The following is a 25,594-nucleotide window of genomic DNA, read 5'->3' on the forward strand; positions in this document are numbered from 1 at the left end:
GCACATAGCTAGATCAGGCCTCTTCACCCAGAAAGGGGAAGGGGAACCTGCAGAGAGGGATCACTAGAGGGACTGATGAATATCCATGAGGGCAGGCCCAAAAGAATTCTACTAACCCCTGACTTTAGACTTATTTGACCTATTCACAATTGGAATGTTTCCAAAGGGGTGAGGGTTTCTTCATCCGATATTGGAACATTCACTTTTCTTAGTATGCAACCTCACAGACCCCTGTTATCTGTGGGTCAGTAAAAACCTAAGCCAAGCTGGTTGCCTGGGATTTAACCACGTTCAGCTTCATTTCCCTGAATGAGACCATGTAGGGCCCAAGGATGGCAAAGTATGAAGTATACATTCTTCTTCTTTGTGTATAACCACATGGTTTGCATAATATTCAATAAACCCTCTTGTTAGCTCAAGGCAGGTCTGGCTTTGTCTGTCTTCCTTGAAATCCCACACCTAACATACCTGCCTAACATTGAGCAATTCTTCTTGCCCTCACTAACCCTCAACATTACTGAGTGTGAAAACATAAACTGTTCTCCCTTGACAAATTACTGAGAACCAGGCCTCCTTTTGATTCAGCTATTATGTTTTTAACTTCTACCCCAAACAACTTTTTCCTTTCCCAAAATCACAGAGCAACCCACAGTAAATTAAGGCCCTCTCTCTGGCAGCTCTGAAATCTAAATCTCATCTCTGCAAGCCAAGATATTAAATTGCAAAATGGAAGACAAAGCCAGCACTGGAGAGGCTAAAGGAGACAGTGCTGAATAATTATTTTGCAAAGGATGCTTTTTGAAATAATCCAGCAGTTGAAAGCCTTATTCTATTTCTCGATGCATAAAAAAACTTTTCAAATCTAGGTCCCCAGACCATGCACACCAAATCTTGAATTTAAAGTTTAAAAAACAACCGTGCTGGTGAATTCTTTTTTTTTTTTTTTGGTAACAAAGTAAAAAAAAAAAAAAGGAAAAGAAAAGATAGATTTAAGCTGCCACCCCAGTGCCTCTACCTCGCCATGCCTGCTCTTCTGTAGGTAGTAGCATGTGGGAGAACTAGCAAATCAAGCTGGGGAGTCTGAGAGTTTAGGAATTCAAAATAAGGTAGGAAATTTTTCTTCTTTCAGAGCACTTGCTAAGACAACAGCCCAAATTTGGAATGCTAACTTTGGCTGCCCGTGTCAAAAGAAAAGAATGTTTTAAGGCCATTCTTTAATTCTTCAGTATAATACTTCTCACCCTTTACTGGCCACATTTCCCTTACTAGAAAGGCAATCCAATAAACCCAGGCACACACACACACACACACACACCAATAAGAGGGGGGTGGGTTGGAGGGAGGGGATCTGAACTTGTGATTTCATTGGTGAGAGAATCACTCAATATAGAAATTCGTTCCATTGATAGAGATGAGCAACTATCAGCAATTTATGGTCTTTAGAGAGTTGCCCTAGGGTCTTAAAGAGGTTAAATGTCTAAGCAGTACATGTCAGAGGTAGACCTGGACTCCAGCTTTTCCCAGGCCCAATGCTGACTCCCTTTACTCACTAGCTGCTCTGCTTCTCAAAAATAAATAATCTCCAATTAGGAGAATTAAAATGCTTTGCTTCCAGAGCTCCCTAACCGTGGGAAGCAGTGTACAAACCCTTTAAAGTCCAACTGTAGCTTTCCTACAATGCCTTACAGTCAGTCTACTTGTAGTCAAATGCTCTCAAGGACAGTGTTTCAAAGACGAAAACAATCAGAGATACTTGTGGTGAGATCAGGTTAGAAGGTTAACCAGAAGTTGTTGTGGGAGGGGTGGGTAGTAGCTAGGTGATGGATCAGGAAAACAGGAACTCCGTTCCTAATCTTAATAGAAGGGAGCAGAAAACGTCATTCAAAGCTAAGAGAAAAAGAAATAAATACAGGCTCTCCGAGGCTCCTCTCACAGTTGATATTCTGAGAACAGTAAGAGGGGGGAGCGTTGCTGAGAGCATAAAAGGATCCAGGTGGTTTGGGGTCATGTTTCAGCATCTACAGCTGGAGATCCCCTCCTCAGAAAGACAAGAACTCAATTTAATAATATCCTGAGAGGAGCACCATGAAAAGAACTGGAAGAGTTGGGAGGGGCAGAACAAGGGAGTATTCACAAAGCTGAACTTCCCAGAGAAGAGGGCTTTCTTAAAAGAGACGAGATGGCCAAGAATGGAGAAGGTGCAGATGCTACCTGATGATGCTTCTGATCAAGCAATACACAGCAGTGAGGGATTCTGGAAAAGTGGAAGTATCTGACTAGTCTAACTAAGGATTCATTTGGCAAGGAAATGAGGTTAGGAAAGAGTGTAGACCTCAAAAGTTTACTAGTCTTCCCCCATCTCCTCTCTTTTATAAAGAGATAAGAAAATAAAACGCCTTTACTATCTCAGCTTAATCAAGCAAAAGCACTTAAGCTGAGAAAAGAAAAGTGCATTTGGAGCTCCTTTGCTCCAAGGAAGATCTGATTTCATTTTAGATAATTACATGGTGATGATTCCGTCAGCATGTCCCACTGATGTTTGAGGTTGCATAATACATGTTCCAGGAGGAATGGCAACAATCACTAACATCCACACAGAGAGAAATCACCCAAAAACACAAATGTTTTTTGCAGGAATTTGGTTCTCTCCAATATTCAGAATAAAATGTTAACATCCAACACAAATGACACAACTTCTGATAAAATGTCAACAATTTGTTCCCCAGATGATAAATTAACCCACTCCTAACAAAAAAAGAAGAAGAATAACCTTAGGAATGAAGAGTCATTGGAAGTCAAAAGTCACAAAAACAAAGGAACTGGGGCAGCTAGGTGGCGCAGTGGATAGAGCACTGGCCCTGGAGTCAGGAGTACCTGAGTTCAAATCTGGCCTCAGACACTTAACACTTACTAGCTGTGTGACCCTGGGCAAGTCACTCAACCCCAATTGCCTATCTAAAAAAACAAAACAAAAAAACAAAGGAACTGCTCCTCTGAAATCTTCCTTATGCACAGAACACTGAGGATAAAATGTTCGCTGAGCTAGAGTTCCAGACAAAGGGGTAAGCAGTGTTCTGGATGCTTAAGGTGAGCGGTTCATCTGGAGTGAATAACACGTGTGAGAGTGCTATTCCTCTTGTCCCATTTTGGGCTGCCCTATAAAAGACAATTTATACCTATCCTAGCCCTCCTTTTGGTAAGTTTCCTGAAAAAGCATTTGGTGAAAACAAGCATTAAGAAAAGGCCCCGCCATAGGGACTCAGCTGAGTCTGATGGGCACTTGTCATTTTTGTTTTCTGCCATGATTCAAAATCTGTCCACTCCAACTACCAAGGTCAGACAACTGCTAAGACCAAGCTGGCAGTGATGAAGTCAAGAGTTGCTGAATGTTAATGCTGGACAAGACTTCTCATTTTGGAGAAGCCATAGAGAAGAGAGACATGCCTGATGCTGCACAGCCAGAGAGGGGCAGGAACTGGACCAGAACCCAGGGCAACAGCTGGAAAAAGGAATGTGTACCACTGGTTTCTTTTGGGGAGTTTCCTGCAAAAGCCCTTGGGGTAAATAGGCATTAGGAGCAGGCCTGACTCGGTGACCCAGTTATAAAGATTCAAGGATCCAGATTTTTCTACTATAACACACAGGAAGCTTCAGGTCAAGAAATTAGCAACTTGAAATGCATTTGGTTGTTATCATGGTTTCCGTATAATGATGCTCCTTTATGGGACAGCTAGGTGGCACAGTGGATAGAGCACCGGCCCTGGATTCAGGGGGACCTGAGTTCAAATCCGACCTCAAACTCTTGACACTTACTAGCTGTGTGACCCTGGGCAAGTCACTTAAACCTCACTGCCCCCCAAAAAAACAAAAACAAAAAACAAAGAAGCAAATAATGATGCTCCTTTAAACGGAATAGCTACTGTATAGTCTAGGGCTTATGGCCCCTACCTATGTGGTACCCAGTTGCTGGGGTAGAAAGGCTGCTGCCTACCTGTTCTTCAAAAGTAAACCATCATTGAATTCTAGAGAAATCCCTCATCAAGCATTTATTAAGCATTTAGCATGGGCTGAGGCCGGTGCTAATCACTGGAGATTGAAAATGAAAACCAAAGAGTCTCTGCCCTTGAGAACTTACATTCTAACCAAGACAAGCACTATAGACAAGAGAGATACAAGATAGCCTCAGATGGGAAGGTTTGAGGCATCAGAGAAGACCGAAAGAAGGCCCCTTATTTCTTTTTTTTTTTTCCTTTTTTCTTTTTCATGGTGGGTTGGGTTTTATTTGTTTGTTTTTTGGGTTTTTGTGGGGGGTTTTTGCGGGGCAATAAGGGTTAAGTGACTTGCCCAGGGTCACACAGCTAGTAAGTGTCAAGTGTCTGAAGCCACATTTGAACTCAGGTCGTCCTGAATCCAGGGCCAGTGCTTTATCCACTGTGCCACCTAGCTGAGCCCTCTTATTTCAAAGATAAAGAAAATGAGGCCCAAATATGTCAGGGGACTTGCTCAAGCTCATATGAAACTGTATTCCAAAACCATTGTTCTTACTATGGTGTCTCTAACTGGCCTGAGAGGACAGAGCTGGTTGATGGTAGCATGGGGACTTAAATTCAGGCCTCCAGACCCCCACGCCAACTGTCCATTATTCTCAATATTTTGGTTTCCTGGATGTGTCCCCTTTTTTATTGCAAACAACTTGCCTCTGGCTTAGCTGCTTGGTGAGCTGGATTTCCATACACTTTCAGAGAGCACAACAGAGAGAGGGAGGTAAAGTCCTGGTTTGGATCTCTCGGGAGCCAAGTCAGGTGGAATGCAAGGATGTTGGAACGTGCCCAGGATCATGGCACTCCAGGTCACTCGATCCTGGAGAAAACGTTGGCAGAAAGATACATTACATAGTTTGGATGCTTTGAGAGCAAGAGAAGTAGGAGAGAGGCCAAGGATTTATCAGGGAGGAGCAGAAAGAATCAGCAAGGGACTTGCGCTCCTCCAGAATGTCTTAGTCACCTTTGCTCCAACTTGCTGGGCCTACTTTTGAGTCTCTTTCTGAGGACATTTCTTAAAACTGCTTCTAATGCCTTCTCCAGGGGCTTGATTCTTCCCTCTCTCCTTCCCAACTCTTCTTCATCCATTGGTGCCCTGTAGGGATCAGCTTTGCTGGACTCCTCCAAAAAGATGCACTCAATGGTCCCCACCCAGAGCAATTTCTCCTTCCTCAGAACTTCTAGAACTCTTCTTTGTACCTCTCATTTGAGGTCCGATCCTATATTGCCATTAGCATCTCTTCTACTGTTCTCTTGTATTGTTTTGGTGGTGGTGGTGGTTGAGTCGTTTCAGCTCTGTCTGACTCTCCATGACCATATATATATTGGGGTTCTCTTGGCAGAGATACTAAAGTAGTTTGCCATTTCCTTCTTCAGCTCACTTTTCAGATGAGGAAACTGAGGCCAACAGGGTTAAGTGATTTGGTCAGGGTCATGCAGCTAGTGCCTAAAGCCAGATTTCAACTTTGGGAAGATGAGTTTTCCTGACTCCAGAACCTTTCTTCCCAAAAGGTAGGAACCATGTCTTATATCTTTGTGTTCCTCACATTGCCAAACAAAGATAGGCTGATCCAGCCTCGGACACTTGACACTTACTAGCTGTGTGACTCTGGGCAAGTCACTTATCCCTCATTGCCCCGAAAAAAAACCCAAGCAAACAACAGAGATAGGTTGATCATAATTATACCCTCAACCTTAAAAAAGATTCCAATGTAACCAAAGCTGGATCATTTTCTGTCACTTTCAGTACAGTGGGGCTATTCTTTTAGTCTTTTCATAGCAGGTGCTAATAAGGAGAATTTTTTGAAGCTGGGCATTTGCTGATCTGGGCCAGAGTAGAGGGAGTTCTAGGGAGTGCAAGTCAGTCACCTTTTGTTTTTACCCTTGGAACAAAACAAAACAAAACAAAAGAGTGGGGGAAGGGAGGACTTGTACAGTATGATAAACATATTTGCAAGAGATGCCAGAAATCTCACTATTAATATGACTGCTCCTTTCTACCCAGCCAGATCAAACCCATTGCCAGAAATAAAGCACTGAAGAGTTTGCTCATATTATGCTATTAAATGCTACAACTACATCTTTAAGAGGTCTTTAAATAAGATTATTAGACAAAAACATCATTAGTCCAAAAGGAAGGGAAAAGTAAGCCACTTGTCTTCAGGTATAAGTTCTAAAAAGGTCAAGATACAAAGCGAGGCCTAACTATTTCACACCAATAGACCCAAGGAGTTTTTTGGCTTTTTTGCATCTGGCTCTGCATCACATGGAATTTGGTTCTTCAATCATCCACAGGAGGGAGCACCCAAAAGACCCCAAATGGAGGTAGGAAGGTGTGTTAGCAGGTTATTGTCATGGTCTGGGCAGGTAGTAATGAATGCCTCTAACAGTGTGGTCACAGTGGGACTAAAGAAAAGAGAGCAAACATGAACGCTGCTGGTCTTAAGAGATGGAATCAACCCCACTTGGTAACTGATTGGATAAGAAGTGAGGAAGAAGGAATACTCAAAGATAACTGCAGGTGAGACAGAAGAAAGACTTTTATGTTCAAAGCCTTGGGTTTTTCTTTGAGGTCATATTAATGGGAGTGCCATGGACAGAAATAGTGAAGTCAAAATGAGCAGGTCTAAGGAGTAGTAGTAGTGGTGGTGGTGGTGGTGGTAGTAACTACTACTTCTTTAGCACCACAAGGCTTGTCAAGTGCTTTCTATGCATTATGTGATCTGATCCTCATGAGAACCACACAGAGTGGATGCTATTATTATCCCCATTTTACAGATGAGGAAACTGAGGCTAAGAGAGATTAAGTGACTTCCCTACAATCAGAGACAGCAAGTGAATGTGACAGCCTTTGAACCAGGTCTTTTTGACTCCAAGCCCATATAGATACAAGAAAGGTGATAAACTCAACCTGGACCAATGACACGGGGCCGTCTAGGTAGGCATGATCTGCCAATGTGACTCTGTAGCTAAGAGAGGTCAGGACTAGAAATCTAGACTCAGGAGTCATTTACATAGAAGTGGTATTTGAAGTTGCAGGTGCTCGTGACATTATAGGAGTAAAAATAGGGAGAAAAAGAGTTAACAACAGAACCTTGGGAAATAGCTCCACAACAGGGCAGGGAAGAAAGGAAGGAAGTTTGCACAATGATGCACCAGTGATTCACCAGGTGATCTTGGGCGAGTCATTTCATGCCTGAACCTTGGTTCTTCTCATCTGCTGAGATGTGTTTGGGGAGTGAGATGAGTGCAGACTGGGGGCCAGGACAGGAGGAGAGAAGGAAAGGTTTTGAGCAGTTGCTGCAGGAGACGAGATAAGGAGTTGGAAAGCACAGAGTAGACAAATTGCTGAGCAACAACAAAGGCCTGGAGGAAGTTTGTAGCAGATGAACTAAGCTCACTTTTATGAACCATGTCCAGGAATCCTGGAGCAAGCGGGGAGAAATCAGATAATGGGGCCCAGAGCTCACATGTGAGGACCCGCTGGTCAACAAAGATCAGAGAGGAGCAACAGGCCCTGGGGTAAAAGTTGATGAAACACTAAAGGAACAGGTGATGGGGGAAAGGCAAATGGACGGGAGGTAGGGATGGGCAAAGAGGAGGTTTGCTGTGAGTGAGCCACTGGGAGAGAAGTCAGAGAAGGGGAGGCTGTGGTCAGAGAGCAGCAGTTCAAAGTTCGGAGAGGTGGCCGTCAATGTCTTTTCTACCCCTCCGAGATGCTAAGGCCTAAAATGTGACCTAGGTGGTGTGTGAATAAAGTGGGATAGAAAAGGAGCTTACTGAAGTGAGGAACTTAAAGATTTGTATGGTCAGGTTGGTAGAGGCATCACCAGTGTGAATATCAAAGTCCTAAGTATTGGTGGCAGGGAATTGAGTGGAGAGGAAGACCATGAGTCACTGGGTCAGTTGGATACGTTAAGGCTGGAAGCTAAGTAATTCCAACATGGAGAGGGCTGTATAAATGGACTGCATGGACCTCAAAGAAAAGCATTAGGATAGAGGGATTGGGAGTGGACAAATGATTGGGTTTTTTTGTTTTGTTTTGTTCTTTTGTGGGGCAATGGGGGTTAAGTGACTTGCCCAGGGTCACACAGCTAGTAAGTGTCAAGTGTCTGAGACCGGATTTGAACCCGGGTACTCCTGAATCCAAGGCTGGTGCTTTATCCACTGCACCACCTAGCTGCCCCAACAAATGGTTTGAAAACAAAAGTGGGGAGCAAGAAGAATGCCCATCTCTTCTCTTGGCCAAGAGTGTCATTAGTGTCAATGAAAGTGACAAGGAATATTAGTCTAAAAGGTCAAGAATAGAGAGGAGAGGGGGGCAGCTAGGTGGTACAGTGTATAAAGCACTGGCCCTGGATTCAGGAGGACCTGAGTTCAAATGTGGCCTCAGACACTTGACACTTACTAGCTATGTGACCCTGGGCAAGCCACTTAACCCTCATTGCCCTGAAGAAAAAAAAGAAAACAAAAAACAAAAGCAAAAGCAAAAACAAAAGAATGGAGAGGAGTTTGTGGATGGAACAATGGTGCTAATGGTGAGAACCTAGACCTCTCATTCCCAGATAGTGGGTTTTTTTGTTTTGGTTTTGGTTTTGTTTTTAGTGAGGCAATTGGGGTTAAGTGACTTGCCCAGGGTCACACAGCTAGTAAGTGTTAAGTGTCTGAGACCAGATTTGAACTCAGGTACTCCTGACTCCAGGGCCGGTGCTCTATCCTCTGTGCCACCTAGCTGCCCCTCCAGATAGTGGTTTAACTACTTGGTTAAAGAACACAATGCAACCCCCATATACTTGTTAATTTTTGTTTTAGTAAATATGTATTAATAGCAAAGAAAAGATATAACAAGTATGTAGAGGCTGAAATGAATTACCCTTATGCAGCCAATCAATCAGTCAGCTGGCCTGCCTTAGTATCTCTAGATTGTTTTACCTAATAAAAAATAGAAGCAAATCTAGAAAGAAAAGCCTGGGGCAGCTAGGTGGCACAGTGGATAAAGCACCAGCCCTGGATTCAGGAGGACCTGAGTTCAAATCCAGCCTCAGACACTTGACACTTACTAGCTGTGTGACCCTGAGTAAGTCGCTTAACCCTCATTGCCCAGCAAAAAAAAAAAAAAAAAAAAAAAAGTAAAGCCAATACAAGGACTGACTTGTTGAATAGGGCTGAAAATATCCTCTTTGTATACAGAATCTTTCTAATCTTTCATAAGAAATTATCATTTCGGGGCAGCTAGGTGGCACAGTGGATAGAGCACCAGATCTGGATTCAGGAGGACCTGAGTTCAAATCCAGCCTCAAACACTTAACAATTACTAGCTGTATGACCCTGGGCAAGTCACTTAACCCCAATTGCCTCATCCAAAAAAAAAAAAAAAAGAAATCATGATTTCACTGTTCATTCAGATTACAAAAGTCTTTCCTATTCCTTATATTCTTTTTTTTTCTCAAAGAGAAAATTCGAATTCATTCCCTTCCACACTTCTTTATCAGGTCTCTCTCTTTAAGGCTGCATAGCTTAACTCCAGGGTCAGTCAAATAGCAAAGAGTTTCCCTCCTCCCCACCATCACATTTTTTTAAAGGATAAAAGACCTGCTTTCTTCCTGGTATTCGGCATTTGTCTGCTGCTCTAAATTTTATTTCTGGGCACAGTACAGCTGTTTAAACTGACGTAACACTGGGATTTTCTTCCACTGGCCTTTAAAGAACTGTGGGGTTTCTGCTTCTGTCCACTCTGAAATCCAATGAATTGCCACAAGTTATAAGGGATGAACTTGAAACTAGAAAGGCCCAACTCCATAAAAATGACCCCTATAATGCTCAGAAGTCTAAGACCTTTGAGTCGCTGCCCTCACTCACCTCTCCTTCTCACCCCAGGAACTCGCCCTCCTGCCAATGAAAACACTGAAACAGCTTGTGTCAAAGCTATTTTCAATCCGGGGCTTAATGGAGGCAGGAGGCCTAGGAGCCTGGGCAGAGAAACTGAGAGAGGACGTGGCCGGGACAACTCCTCACCAAATCGTGATGGGGAATGAATGGGTGTCTCCTGAACACCAGTCCAGGGCCAACTGTTACTGCTCCGAAGAGCTCTGATGACCAAAAAGGCCCCTTCCCCTCCCTGTGTCCGGCTTCTCCCACCTCAGCCCCCACTCCCTCCTCCTCTCGGTTTCCAGCCCAACCACCAAAAGCCATCACTCTGAGAATGAAGACAGCAGAGCAGGTGTTGGCAGAGAATTTAGATCTTGGATTAGATCTGGCTACAGGAGACTTGGGATTGGCCTACCCAGGCAGGCCTTCTGACACCCAATGTGTTGCTAGTACTACTCCCACATCACCTGCTTCTTCCTCCACCCGCATCCCCACTACTGAAAAAAATACACATTAATAATGCAAGTAGTAAAACCAACAGGACAAAAACTTTGTTATAGTGGAGATCCAGTTATACTGCTCCCCCAAAATGCAGAGATCAGCAACAGATTTCTGTGAAAGAGCTAGCCATACTAGGTGCTGAAAGTATGAAATATGAGACAAAGTCCTGGCTTTTAAAAAGCTTATCTAATTAAGAGAAACAAGAGAAAAATACAGGACAGAGGCAAAGAGTTAAAAAAAAAAGACCTAAAGCAAGAGGCATTACAAATAGGGAAAGGAGGGAAGAAGGGGAGGGAATAAGCATTTATATAGCAGCTACTGTGTGCCGGGCACTGTGCTTTTCAAATATGATCTCATTTGAGATTCACAACAACTCTGCAAGGTAAATTTTATCTCATTTTACAGATGAAGAAACTGAAGAAAGCAGAGGTAAAGTGACTTGCCCAGAGTCACACAACTAGTAAGCTTCTGAGGCTTGTTTTGAGCTCAGAGCTTCCTGATTCCAGGCCTAGAACTCTGTGCACTATGGTGCCCCCTGGATGCCTCCATCACAACCACCTGGAAGTCTACCACCCCCTGCTCCCATGACTGCAAGGTACAAGGTCCTACTCCCTCACCCAAATATCATTAATGAATATTGATTCAAAATCTTAAATAAAATTCTGTATAACAGGGGCAGCTAGATGGCGCAGTGGATAGAGCACCGGCCCTGAAGTCAGGAGCACCTGAGTTCAAATCTGGCCTCAGACACTTAACACTTACTAGCTGTGTGACCCTGGGCAAGTCACTTAACCCCAATTGCCTCATTAAAAAAAAATTCTGTATAACAACTACAATAATTCATCTAACAAATATTTTATTATGGCCTTGTTAGAACTATACCAAGAATGTAGAGATGGTTCAACATTAGGAAAACCATCAACATAATTAATCATATTAAGCACAAAGGCAACCAAAACCATACAATTATATCTATAGATGCAAAAATTTTGGGAAAAAACATTTATGATTTTTTAAAAACCCTACAAAGTAGACATAGAGATACCTTTTTTAATGTCATAGAAAGTATCTTTTTATTATTCAGTCTTTTCGGTCATGTCTAACTCTTCATGGCCCCATTTGGGGTTTTCTTGGCAAAGGTACTAGAGTGGTTTGCCATTTTCTTCTTCAGCTCATTTGACAGATGAGGAAACTGAGGCAAATAGGGTGAAGTGACTTGCCCAGGGTCACACAGTTAATAAATGTCTGAGGCTGGATTTGAACTCAGGAAGATGAGTCTTTCTGACTCCAGGCCCAGCATCTATCCACTGTGCCACCTAGCTGCCCAAAAAGAATGTAGCTAAAACCAAAAACTGGTATCATATGCAATAGGGAAATACTAGAAGCTGTCTCAATAAATACAGGAGTAAAGAAAGGATTACCACTCTCCTCACTATTGTTTGTCATAATTCTAGAAATGCTAGCAAGAGCAGTAAGATAAGAGAAATTGAAAGTGTAAGAATATGTAAAAAGGAGGTAAAACTATCCTTATTTGCTGCTGATATGATGGTTTGCTTAGAAAATTCAAAGGAATCAGCAAAGACAGTGAGATAATTAAGAGCTTCAGCAAGTTTCAGGTTATAACATAAACCCACAAAAATCAACAGCATTTTCATATAATAAGAAAATCTAAGAGACAATAATAGAAAAGGAAATACCATTCAAAATCATTACAAAATGTACAAAAATATTTATATCAGAACTTTTTGTGGTGGCTAGGAACTGGAAATCAAAGGAATGCCCATCAATTGGGGAATGGCTAAACAAGCTATAATATATGATGGCAATGGAATATTATTATGCTATAAGAAATGGCAAGCTGGATGATTTCAGAAAGGCCTGGAAAGACTTGTGTGAACTGATGTATAGTGAAGTGAGCAGAACCAAGAGAATGTTGTGCACAGAGACAGCAATATTGTTTGATGAAAAACTGTGAATCACAACTATTCGAAACAATACAACCATCCAAGACAATCCCAAAGGACTATCAATGAAACATACTATCCACCTCCAAAGAAAGAACTGAGATTGATGGAACACAGACTGATGTATGCTATTTTTTACTTTCTTTCATTTTTTTCTTTTATTCACATTTTCTTGTATAAAATGACTAATATGGTAATGTTTTACATAATTACACAACTGATAGCTTGCTGCCTCAGGGGGGGGGAAGGAGGGATAAAAATTGGAACTCAAAACTATAAATAAAAATGTTTTTTACTTTAAAAATACTACAAAATGCACAAAATACTTGGGGATCAATCTGCCAAGCACACAAAATATCTATATAGGTTCAATTACAAAGTACTTCTTAAAAAAATAAAGAACAGGACTTCTGGTGCGAGTTATCATCTGGGTAGAGATGATGCCTGAGTCCATGGGGTTTGATGAGCTCACAAATAGAATGTAGAGAGAGGAAAGGAGAGGGTACAGGACTAAGACCTGTGATATATCCATGAACAGGGAATAGGACATGGCTAATGATCCTGCAAATGAGGAAACTGAGGCCCAGAGAGGTTAAGGAATTTGTCCAAGGTGACACAAGTGACAGAATTTTTCTGTGAAACCTTCCCTAATTCCTCCATATGAGAATATCCTCTCCTTCCCCAAATTTTCCTAAAATACTGCAGAAGAAGCAGCTAGGTGGTACAGTGGATAAAGCACCAGTTTTAGATTCAGGAGGACCTGAAGTTCAAATCCGGCCTCAGACACTTGACACTTACTAGCTGTGTGACCCTGGGCAAGTCACTTAACCCTCATTGCCCTGCAAAAACAAAAGAAAAAGAAAAAAAAGATCCTCCCAAAGTACTGCAGAGATCTCTCCTTATACCCCTAACACCCCACTTTGTATTATAGTTACCTATCTAGAATGTAAGTTCCTTGAGGGCAGAGTCTACTTTGTTCTAGCCTCTGTAATCTCAGAGTCTTGCAGAGTGCCTTAAACTATAAATATGGGTTGACTTCAAAGTAGTTTTTGAAGAAAAAAAGTAGTGTTTTATTAATTGCCAGACAGGTAACAATAAATGCTATGAATTCACTATATCTATAAGTACCTAAATTATAACATTTTTGAGGGTCATATTTTACATTTTCTATTCCCCCTACATACACCCTTGAAGTACCTAATGATGATAATCATCTAGCAGGTATTTAATAGTTATATGTTGACTAACTAGTGTAGCTCATGCTTGCTCTCGCGCTCTCTCTCTCTCTCTCTCACACACACACACACACACACACGAACATAGAGTCTAGAGTTTCTTGTTACATGAATGCTATACTTGTCTCTAAATGTCAGGGTTATAACAAATGAGTTTGACTCTCAGGAATACCCAAAACATAAATCACATCCTTGTTGGTCCTTGTTCTTTGCCCATCATAGCCCCCTGTTGATTGTCTCCTTCTTTAGTGTCAGTCACAGTCCCAGGAAAACACACCCTAGCCCCCTGCCCAGTTCAGAGTAGCTTTTTTTTTTTTATAATAAACATTTTATTTAAAGTTTTGAGTTCCAAATTCTAACCCTCCTTCCTTTCCTCCCCTCCTCTCATCCCTGAAGTGGTAAGCAATCAGATATAGGTTATACATGTTTAATTATATAAAACATTACTATATTAATCTTTTTATATAAGAAAACTTGAATAAAAAATGAAAGAAAGTGAAAATAGCATGCTTTAGTCTATGTTCCATCGATAACAGTTCTTTCTTTGGAGGTGCATTATATGCATCATCATTAGTCCTTTGGGATTGTCTTAAATTGTTATATTGCTGAGAATAGTTAAGTCATTCACAGTTCTTCATCAAACAACATTTCTGTCACTGTACACAGTTTTCTCCTGGTTCTGCTCATTTCACTATAATCAGTTCACAGAAGTCTTTCCAGACCTTTCTGAAATCATCCTCCTGGCCATTTCTTATAACACAATAATATTCCATCACCATCATGTACCACAGCTTGTTTAGCCATTCCCCAATTGATGGGCATTCCTTTGATTTCCAATTCTTAGCCACCACAAAAAGAGCTTCTATGAATATTTTTGTACAAATAGGTCTTTTTCTCTTTTGGGGGATGTCTTTGGGATGTAAGCCTAGCAGTAGAAGTGCTGGATCAAAGGGTATGCACAGTTTTATAGCCCTTTGGTCATAGTTCCAAATTGCTCTCCAGAATAGTTGGATCCATTCACAATTTCACCAACAGTGGATTGGCATCCCAGTTTTCCCACATCCCCCTCCAACATTCAATATTTTCCTTTTTTGTTATATTTTCTACTCTCATAGGTGTGAGGTGATACCTCAAAATTATTCTAATTTGCATTTCTCTGATCAATAGTGGTTTAGAGCATTTTTTCATATGATTATAGATAGCTTTGATTTCTTTGTCTGAAAAACTGCCTGTTCATGTCCTTTGGCCAGTTATTAATTGGGAATGGCTTACGTTTTTATAAATTTGACTCAGTTCTCTATATATTTGAGAAATGAGGCCTTTATCAGAGATACTAGTTTCAAAAATTCTTTCCCAGTTTTCTGCTTTCCTTATAATTTTGGTTACATTGTTTTTGTTTGTGCAAAAGCTTTTTAATTTTATATAATCAAAATTATATATTTTACATTGTGTATGTCTTTCTATATCTTCTTTGGTGCTAAATTCTTCCCCTGTCCATAAATCTCACAGATAAACTGTTCTACGCGCTCTCAATTTTCTTATGGTGTCACCCTTTAGGTGTAAATCATGTGCCCATTTTGACTTTACCCGGCATGAGTCACAGTAGCTTTGGACAAGCTGCCAGATTCCCACAGCACTATGAGCCTGGTGCCAAAAGAGCTTCTCATTTAACGAAGACATTGAAATGCCCAAGCGCCCGACTCTTTCCTTCACTTCCTTCTCAGGCACTGCTCAAACAGGAAGCAGATTGTGCTCCTCTCCAGTTCTCCCAACTCTGCTGCTGACAGAAATCATGAGGAGGTTGGTCTCAACAGAGCAGATAGCTCTGCGTCTGAACAATGGGTTTGAGAACCCTAAGACTTGCCGTTCTATAGAAATAGTGTCTTTCGCTTGATATTGTTTTCATTTTTTAATATTTTTATTTTGGGGTGAGACAATTGGGGTTAAGTGACTTGCCCAGGGTCACACAGCTAGTACGTGTCAAGTGTCTGAGGCCGGGTTTTGATATTGTTTTCATAAGACCAGTTAATGACTTGGAGGGTAGGGTGAAAAACTACAAGAAAGTAGTAAGGTACCTAAGGCATAATCTTTTACTATATTGGTCCAAATAACATTTCTCTCCCAAATTTGGCTTGTCTGATATCATGTGATTTCATCCAAAAGAATGAAAATGAAAGCAATAAAATGATAAAGAAAGAAAAATGATCAAATGAATAAAACATCTATGTTTTAATTGAAAGAAATGGTTTTTGAAACTTTTGCAGTGAAAAAAAGGCATATGGTAATTGCGTAGAATTATTTTTCCTGGGGCAGCTAAGTGGCTCAGTGGATAGAGCACCAGCCCTGAAATCAAGAAGTTTCATCTTCCTGAGTTCAAATCTGCCCTCAGATACTTAGTAGCTGTGTAACCCTGGACAAGTCACTTAACCTTATTTGCCTCCGTTTCCTTATCTATAAAAGCAGCTGGAGCAGGTAATGGCAAACCACTCTACTATCTTTGCCAAGAAAACCAAGAACCTGGGGGCGGCGGGGTGGGGGGGGTGGTGTCACAAAGAGTTGGATTCACATCTTTTTTACATTTCAAAAATACCTCTTTTAGCTGAATGACCATGGCCAATTCACTTAATCTCCATGTGGCCCAACATCCTCATCCACAGATGGGAATAATAATACGATAGCATCTACCGGCAAGGGTTATTAGGCTCAAATGAAACAATGCATGACAAGTGCTGTGTAAACCTGGAAACATTGTATAAATGTTAGTTATCATCACAACCACACTTGGACTAACATTGTAAATACAAAGTAAATTTTATGCCCTCCTAAACACTGAGACTGGAGAAGGTAATAGCAAACCACTCCAGTATCTTTACCAAGAAAACCCCAAATGGGGTCATGAAGGGCTGGAAATGTCTAAAATAACTGAACAACAAGCACTAAGAGGTCTCCATGTAGTACCTTTTAAGACCAGCTCTGGAGTTCCATTTTCGATTAATCCCATTAGGGCCAATTTTTCAAGGACTTATAAAAAGCATATAAACATCTCCACCATTTATTTATTTGGGTACAGGAAGTCCAGGGAATCAGTGAACAGAAATGTTAAGTTTTTTCCTACCTTTCCAATTAAGTTGGAAAGGGCTATAATTTTATAATTTAAACTCAAAAACTATATTCAGTTCAATTCAATAATCATACATTGATATATTACTTCTCTGCCAGTTTTAAATTCTTTTCGCATATTCCCAATGGCATTGATACTTATTACAAATGAATATATCCCAGCTGCTTTTGTTCAGGCAATCCTTTCACCTGGAACACACATTTCTTCCCCCCTCCCACCCCTAACATTATGGCGACCTTGAAGAGCAAGTAATGTTCACCTTCCCCAGTGATCCTAATTCAAATCAGGACTTTTGTCTGCATCCTCCAATAGTTCTGTTCTTCTACTGTATTATTTGACATTTTTTGCTCTGTAATTATTCTTTGGTGCCTTCAAGTTTACAGAATATTTGTGAGTTAGTATAAAGGTCTGAGTCATCTACTTTTTTTTTTTAACGGGGCAATGGGGTTAAGTGACTTGCCCAGGGTCACACAGCCAGTAAGTGTCAAGTGTCTGAGGCCGGATTTGAACTCAGGAACTCCTGAATCCAGGGCCTGTGCTTTATCCACTGCGCCACTTAGCCACCCTGAGTCATCTACTTTTAATGCCCTTTATGCATCTAGTACAGTTCTCTGCAAGTTATCTGCTGATCAATTGCAAAATTTTGCTAATTTACTCCCCTCTTAGGATTTACTCAAGTCTCACTCATTGTTCAAGGATTAATCCAACTCCAGATCCCTCCCTTCTCCAAACTCCCATAATTCTATGATCAATATCAAAGCTTCTTAAACTGTGTGTTGTGACCCCATATGTGGGAGTCACAAAAAATTTGACAACGGTAAAAGGTTATAGATACCTATTTTATATACCTATATACCTGGAGTTGGATAAAAATTTCTCAAGTAAAAAGGAAAATAATTTAAAACTGGCAGATAAGTAACATATCAATGCATGATTATGGAATTGAGCTGAATATAATTTTAAGTTTAAATTATGAAATTATAGCCATTTCAAACCTAATTGGAAAGGTAGGAAAAAAATTTAACATTTCTGGGGCGGCTAGGTGGCACAGTGGATAAAACACCGGCCCTGGATTCAGGAGGACCTGAGTTCAAATCCAGACTCAGACATTTGACACTGCCCCCTGCTGAATGAGCATGAGACCACCCTCAACCAATCAGCTTGAAGCAGTGTGTAAGGCAGTTGGTTTTGTCAGTTGATGGTTGGAACCTCGTGGGGTTGGCAGCTGAACCAGGAGTGGTTGAGGTAGATAGGTTTTCCTATTCTTTCAGAGACACTTGTTCTCTCTTTGTTAACCTCTAATATATTTAATAAATGTTTAATACCTAAACTGTTAAACTGTTGTCCTAGTTAGCTTTCCCCACACAGGGGATAGGTAAGGTGACCACACACATTTAGTTTTACCTGTCATAACACTTTCTAGCTGTGTGACCCTGGGCAAATCATTTAACCCTCACTGCCCCTTTAAAAACAAAACAAAACCAAAAAACCCCTTAACATTTCTGCTCACTGATTCCCTGGACTTCCTGTACCCAAATAAATAAATGGTGGGGATGTTTATATGCTTTTTATAAGTCCTTGAAAAATTGGCCCTAATGGGATTGAAAATGGAACTCCAGAGCTGGTCTTAAAATGTACCACATGGAGACATCTTAGTGCTCAGTATGTCTGCACTCTATTCCCATCTCTACCTTGTACTACCCCCAGCCTCCTCCAAAGTCCCCTCCCTGCCCCCCACCTTGCAGTTACTGGTATTTTCTCTCTCTTTCAAACCCATTATACACAATGTGTATCCCTGTATGCCTTTTATCTCCCAGTAGAATGGAAGTTCATTGAGCATAGAAATTAGTTCATTTTTGTCTTTGTGTCTCTGGGACCTAGCATAGTGTCTTCCATAATTTTTCAACAAAATTTGTGATTTCAATGATGTAAAGAACTACTAGAGAGAAAATTTTTCTATCAAAACAGATCAGCAACTATTCTGTTGAATAGGCTGAGCAGCCTTCAATGTTGCCCCAGGGTGCTGAGAGATTAGTTACTGTGTATTAGAGGGAGTAATTGAACTTGGACTCTGAGACCAGCTCTCTACTACACCATACTAGTGCTGCCTTGCACATAGTAGGTGCTTAATATATGTTTGTGAAGTTGGATTTAATTAACCATAGAGATATTCTTCCACTTGCCACATTCAACTTCTAGCCATTTCCATTATTGGGGGGGGGGGTGGCGGGGTGAGGCAAATGGGGTTAAGTGACTTGCCCAGGGTCACACAGCTAGTAAATGTTAAGTGTCTGAGGCTGGATTTGAACTCGGGTCCTCCTGACTCCAGGGCCAGTGCTTTATCCACTGCACCACCTAGCTGCCCCCATTTCCATTCTTATGGATGACCCTCACATGACAGAAAACAAACAAACAGGACTGACACAATCTCTGGATCCAGCCAGTCTACTTCTCAAGACTCCTCCCCCCCCCCCCCTTCCCACTCCTAGCCTCTGTCTAGTTCCTTGGTTCTCAAACATTTTTGCTCAGAGCAAAGTATTCTTGCTTAAGGTGACAACTCTAGGGGAGAGAGTAAGGAGACTGACAAAGTAGGTACAACTGCAAACAGAGGATCATAACAATTGAGAACATAATTAGCAAAATTTGGAGCAAACTAGTACTTTGCGCCCTACTTGGAGAACAAATGCTCTCACCTCCATATCCTGCACAGCCTTGTTCAGACTCCCTGGAACTGTGTGAGACAAGACCTCGAGCCACTACAGTAGGAGGAGGATAGAAGGAGCAGAGCTGATCTATGCAAAGGTGATGGGTTCAGAGAGACAAGACAGGCAGATGGGAAAAGCCAATGGACCAAAGGAGAGTGTCCTGTGACTGCGGAGTATGGAAACTGATGTCCTTGTCTAGTTCAGAGCCTAAATTCCCAAAATAACTGATAGAAGGAAAAATCAGCCCCCCTAGTGAGTGACGGTTTTAGTTCAATGTTAGCAAGTGTTGCTCTGGGATTTGTGGCTGAGAAGGAAATACAGTTTCTCATCTGGTGGCTTCATGATCAAAAAGTAGACCCTCAATAAATCTTTGATGGTGATGATCACAATGACTAGATTCAGTTCCATGTGTGCTTCCAAGTCTGGCCCTATTCAAAAGAAAGTTTTCAAGTTTCTTAACTTGGTGAAACAACATGGGGGATCTCGGTGCAAGTCACTCTTGATTCGGGCACCTTACAGAATACCACAGCAAAGGTGAACGTTCTGAGACAGCAGTTCAAGGAAGCAGAACAACTTTCTGCTTTCAAATTGCAGAAAAACCAACAACTTGCCTCTTTAGTGCCTGTGCACTAAAGAAAAAAGGAAAAGAAAAAGAGGACAACTAAACAGGCATCTCTGGCTCTATTTCCTAAAAAGCCAAAATAATAATAGATAGCATTTATATAGCATTTCTAAGGTTTACAAAGCTCTTTACAGATGTCATCTCATTTGGTTCTCACAAAACTCTGTGACCTCTTATTATGCTCCTTTTATAGATGAGGAAACTAAGGTTGAGATGTTAGGTGACTTGCTCAGGGTCACCCAGCTAATAAATGTCTACACTCTAACCACTGATAATGGGATCCTAGATTTTCCCCAGGGTCTCTTTAATTATGCTTGTCAAAATCTCAGAGAAACCTTTCTGAATTCACCTTCAGTTAGAACAACAAAAAGAACAATACTTCTAAGGCAGAAAAGGCAAAAGGCCTTTGGCTAGCATACTATGATACTGTATCCTATTAAGTACAATGCGACTTAAATGGTTACTGCTTTGCCCTGTTTAATTTAGATATGCTGTAGAAACTAGTATCTTATGCTGTATGTAGCTATATCTCTTAGAGCTGCTGAAACAAAATAAGCATTTATTAAGCACCTATAATGGGCCAAACAACAAGCTAGTGGTTGGGGAGACAAAGGTGCTTGTCTTCTAATGGAGAAAAAAATATGTACCTGTAAGAATATGCAAAATATAGACACACTACAGGTAACTGGTAGATAGTACTATGTAATTGGTAACTGAAAGACGGTGCTGGTTGCTTGTTGTCAGGGGAGGTTAGCAGACAAGATGGTGGCTGAGTTGAGTGTGGAAGGAAACAAGAGGGAGAAGTGAGGTCGGAGCATATTCCAGGAATGGCAGCAGCCAGGACAGAAGCCTGGAGCCAGGAGATGGCATGTCTCATGGGAGAAGTGGCAAGAAGGTCAATCTTACTACTGGAGAGTGTGAGAAGGGGAATGTGTTTAACTAAACAGGAAAAGCAGGCCACAGTCAGGTTATGAAGGGCTTTCAAAACCAAACAGAGAAGGTTGTGTTTGATCCTGCCAAGGGGCAGCCTTACCAGAACAGCTGATGCCAGAGGGAGCCAGGAGCCTTCCCTTCCCTTCCAGATCCTGCCAGCACCATCCACCAACAGGTGCCCAACAAATAGCAGGAACGGACCTTGGAGAACCCTTCCCCAAGCAATGATTGCTGAAAAGAGGGTAGCCAGTCCAAGGGTTAGGGTGGAGTGTGGCTTTGGGTCACTTCAGGCAGAGCTGAAGGGTAGCTCAGTATCCAGCCAAGAGTAAGCACACCTGGGGAGAGTGCCACACTCCACTCTAACCTTTGGGCTCGCTACCCCCTTTTCAGCAATCATTGATTGGGGAAACATATGCCCTGTCTACTGATCCAGGGCTCACGGAGCTTTACCACCCTCTCTGATGTTTAGACTTCTGACCCTTAAATAACACTTGGCCTTTCCATCTGTCATGAAGTTGAACTTTCTTATATATGCTATCCCCCCAATTAAATTGTGAGCACCTCAAAAACAGGGGCTGTCTTGCATTTCTATTTGTATCCTCGCACTTAGCACAGTGCTTGGCACAAAGTAAACGTTAATAAAATGCTATTCCATAGGGGCAGCTAGATGGCGCAGTAGATAGAGCACTGGCCCTGGATTCAGGAGGACCTGAGTTCAAATCCAACCTCAGACACTTTATACACTTACTAGCTGTGTGACCCTAGGCAAGTCACTTAACCCCAATTGCCTTACCAAAAATTAATTAATTAATTAAGCAGGCTCCCCAAGTCCCTGAGCCAAAAAAAATGCTATTCCATTCCATTCTAAAGGTAATAGGAAGCCATCTACATTGATTGAGTCAGAACTAGATGGTTAGGAGGCTCACTTAAGTCCCTGAGCGGAAGATGGATTGAGTGAAGGAAGATGGATTGGAGTGAAGGCTGGAAAACCAATTAGGAAACTATTACAAAAATCCAGGTGAGAAACAATAAAGGTGTGGAGGAGGATGATAACTTGGGGACTGGAGAGCAAAGGAGTACAAGAGAGAGATGCCATAGAGATAGAAATGACAAGATAATGCCTGAGTGAGAATGAAGAGTCAAAGATAATGCTGAGGTCAGGAGCCTGGGATGCCAGAAGGATTATGCTGTCTCGGACTGAAACGTGAAGTGTGTAAGAGTTTAGGGGTAGAGATGACAAGTTCTCTTTTGGACATGTTGAGTTTGCTGGTGCTTGTTGACAATCATTCCTATAACAAGTTGGGCACCAAATCTTTGGTGACCAGTATAACTCCTGTTTCTACGGGAAAATCATATCTGATATATATCACGTGGACTTGACTGGAAAAATGATCGTATTTTCTATATGTACAGTACTTGACCATTTGGAAAGCCTTTTTCCATCCTGGTTCTCAGGCCTGCCCTTGGAGGTAGGTAGAGTAATAGGCACCATTATATCTACTCCACAGGAAATTGAGGCTGAGAGAGGTTGATTTATCCAGACAGTACACAGCAAAATTGAGACTCAAGACCCATCTTTTGACTCTAAGTCTGGTGTCTTTCCACTATTTTACCATCATTCATTATAATAGGAACTTTTCACATGTCAGATTTGTTTACCCAAACAAGATCATAAACTCCTTACAAGGTCCATTCTATCTTATACTTTTCCCCATGTCTCACAGTGCCTAGTGAAGTGCCAAGCACAAAGTGGGTACTCATAAATATTTACTGAATAAATCAAAGGCATCCAAAGGTAACACCAAATATTTGGCAGTTTCTCTCACACACCTTTACTCTTCCAGCACCCCAAAAATCTGAGATGCTTATACAGGGTGGGCCAAAAGTCATGATGTTTTAATAACTTTTTGAAGATTATTTTTCTTTATTTTTGCCATTTAAGAGATTTGATTTTTCACACATAATATAAATTTATTTCCTATATATACTGTTTGTGATGCTATGATATAATAAATTAAAAACAAAAAATAAAGGTGTTATTAAATACTGAAACCCCTTCCTGACTTTTGACCCACCTTTTCTCCACTGAAGGGAGAAATAGCTTACAAGATCATGCTGAGAAAGGCAGACAGGAAGACTGAGAACTCTACAGAATATATCTTTTCTATCAAAACCCTGGGAGATTAAGAAGTTTTTACATCAATGGCAATGACAAGAGAAATTACAAATATTCTCTGAGATGATAATAATAGAATTTTGAGAACTAGGATCCCTGAATCACCACCACCCTGCTCTGGTGAGATCGATGCATCTCTATTGCTCCGTTCACATCATATGCACAGCTTTTTCAACTTATCTCCTCATTTAGAAGAAATAATTACATCATGCCTTCCTCTTAGTTTACAACATTTGCCAAGTCTTTCTTTACAAAGAACTTTTCAACTGGTCACAAGCACCAAATTTAAATTCCTAACCCTAACAAACTAACATAAGACCTCATTCTTTTAAAAGGCAAAAGGAAATAAGACCAAATCCCAAATGTTTAAAATCAAAGAATGATTTATTTGAGCAAGTAAAGGCCTAACTAAAGCTAATCCTAGCACTGTCACAGTCTTAACCTTAAATCAATCAGCACTTGTGCTGTGCCAAATAATCTTAATTTTTTTAAGTCTTTGCCATTTCATCCAAAGTTTAAGCAAGTTTTAAAAATAGGAATGACGGAGCAAGTATGAATACTGACCTGCAAAGCGGCGCAGAGAGGAGCAGCTGATCAGCCTCCAGAGCTGTGAATTCAAGAGATGTTTTACAATATTTACTAAATGATAACACACCCTCTATAAATCTTAAGCTTCCAGAACACTGGAGCTGGAAAACAACCTTACACACCATCTAGTTTGGGTCCTTTCCAACTGACTTTAACTAATCCAATACTGTATTACTGTCCCAACTTCTAGGAAAAGGTTGGGGATGCTGGGGTTGGGGCTGGGGGTGGCAAACGCCATTCCTCTGTCATTATGTCCATTGGCTTAGAGGAGGAAATGTTAGAGTCCCCAAGCATAGCCACAAAGCAGAGCTACTCCTTTGGGCCACTCTTCTGCACCATAGTTGCTCTTGACTTCTGGGGCCCAGGAGTGTGAGTGGAGTTTGCAGCTCTCTTTTCTGTCTATCTAATAAGCCCGAAAAGTACTTCCTACACCTAGTGGTACCTTAACTTGACAGCTTGTTTGAGGGCTGTGGGAGGATTAATGGGAATTTTTTCCCAAAAGATTCAATAAAGACTCTGGGCAAATGAAACACACATGGTGGTTACCACACCAACATTACTGGAAGCACTGACAGTGAGTGTGCCATGGTCCCTTCCAAGTGGCAACCACTGGAAGAGCAACAAACACGAAACGGCACATGTAGCAGCAGCAAAGACAACAGCACAGACTCTCTTCTGCCATAACTTAGATCTCAGTACTGAACAATGAACTGCCAAGTTAACCCTTTGGTCACTACCAAGGGCTCCCAAGTCCTCTTGCCAAGTTCAGTGCCATCTGTTTACTAAAACATTTAATGTTCAGTTTTAGCCACCACCAACCTGGGCTGCAAACAGGAAAAGTCACACCTCAAGTCAGACCAGGCCAAAGGAAATTGACTGGAATGGAAGGAGTCTGGAGGCAAGGAAGCCTCAAAACAAGAGGCAAATGTGATAGGATGGGGAGATGGGAGGCATATCTAAGAAGAATTAAGATGACTAGAAATAAAAAGGAAACCTAATGTCAAAGAAACAAAAGGGTCGGGGAAAGGATGGAAGAATAACAGAGCAACAGTGAAGCCAAGGAGAGGCAGATGGGGACAAGAGAGCAGCTCCTCTGGGGACAGAATAATGTAGATCAGCACTGGAGATAAGAAAACCCTGTGTAGGGGAAATCTAAAGTTCTCCACTACTTAAAGTAGTGGAGAAGGGGTAGCCACAGAGGAATAGGGGACCATTATCAGAAAATGATGCCTCTATTCTGGGATGGGGATGGGGGAGGGGGTTTAGGGTGGAGCCAGAATGTGTGGAGAAGGGCAGGATTCAGGGGCAAGGAAAGAGATCAGACAAGAGCCATGGGTAGGAAGGAGATGAAGGATCCTGCCCAGAAGTGAGGAGCAAAGATGGGGGTGGGAGGGATACAGGTCATAGCTTAGAATGGGAGGGGGCAATGGAAGCAGAACTCAGGATAGAGAATTAGGAGCATATTCCTGGATGAGGGGGGTGGAATGCCCAACATAATAAGGAGGAAAAGGGGGAAAAGGTAAGCAGAAGTAGAAGATGGAGAGGATTATGAGCAGAGTCATGACAGGGAAGGGGGGAACAGAACAGAGGGGAGGGGAATAGGATTTGGGACACGGCCTAGGATGGAAGGGGAACAATGTGGCATACAGGTTAAAGCCTAGGATGGGGAAGATGTTAGACAGAGCCCTGAAACCAGGAGAATATAGGGCAGACCGTGGGATGGAGGGAGAAGAGGGGCTGCTAGGTGGCCCACAGAAAGGAAAGGTAGTCACAGACTAGAACCATGGGGTAGAGATATGGAGCCAAGCCCAGGACGAGGGTGGTGGGAGGGAGGCCAGCCT

At 41.7% G+C, this 25,594-nt stretch overlaps 1 protein-coding gene across 4 annotated transcripts in view; it reads right to left on the bottom strand.

Annotated features, from left to right (window-relative positions):
• Nucleotides 1–25,594, bottom strand: part of TPST1 (tyrosylprotein sulfotransferase 1) — a 121,453-nt gene that overhangs the window by 93,394 nt on the left and 2,465 nt on the right. For 3 of the 4 annotated variants that reach the window (XM_044002254.1, XM_044002251.1, XM_044002253.1), the window contains exon 2: nt 23,730–23,772. The exons of the other annotated variant lie outside the window; for it this stretch is intronic. The gene's annotated coding sequence lies outside the window, so the exon portion shown is untranslated. The remainder of the gene's footprint in view (nt 1–23,729; nt 23,773–25,594) is intronic. 4 annotated transcript variants of the gene reach the window in all.

The sequence above is a fragment of the Dromiciops gliroides genome, chromosome 4, assembly GCF_019393635.1.
Source record: "Dromiciops gliroides isolate mDroGli1 chromosome 4, mDroGli1.pri, whole genome shotgun sequence".
Lineage (NCBI taxonomy): Eukaryota > Metazoa > Chordata > Mammalia > Microbiotheria > Microbiotheriidae > Dromiciops > Dromiciops gliroides.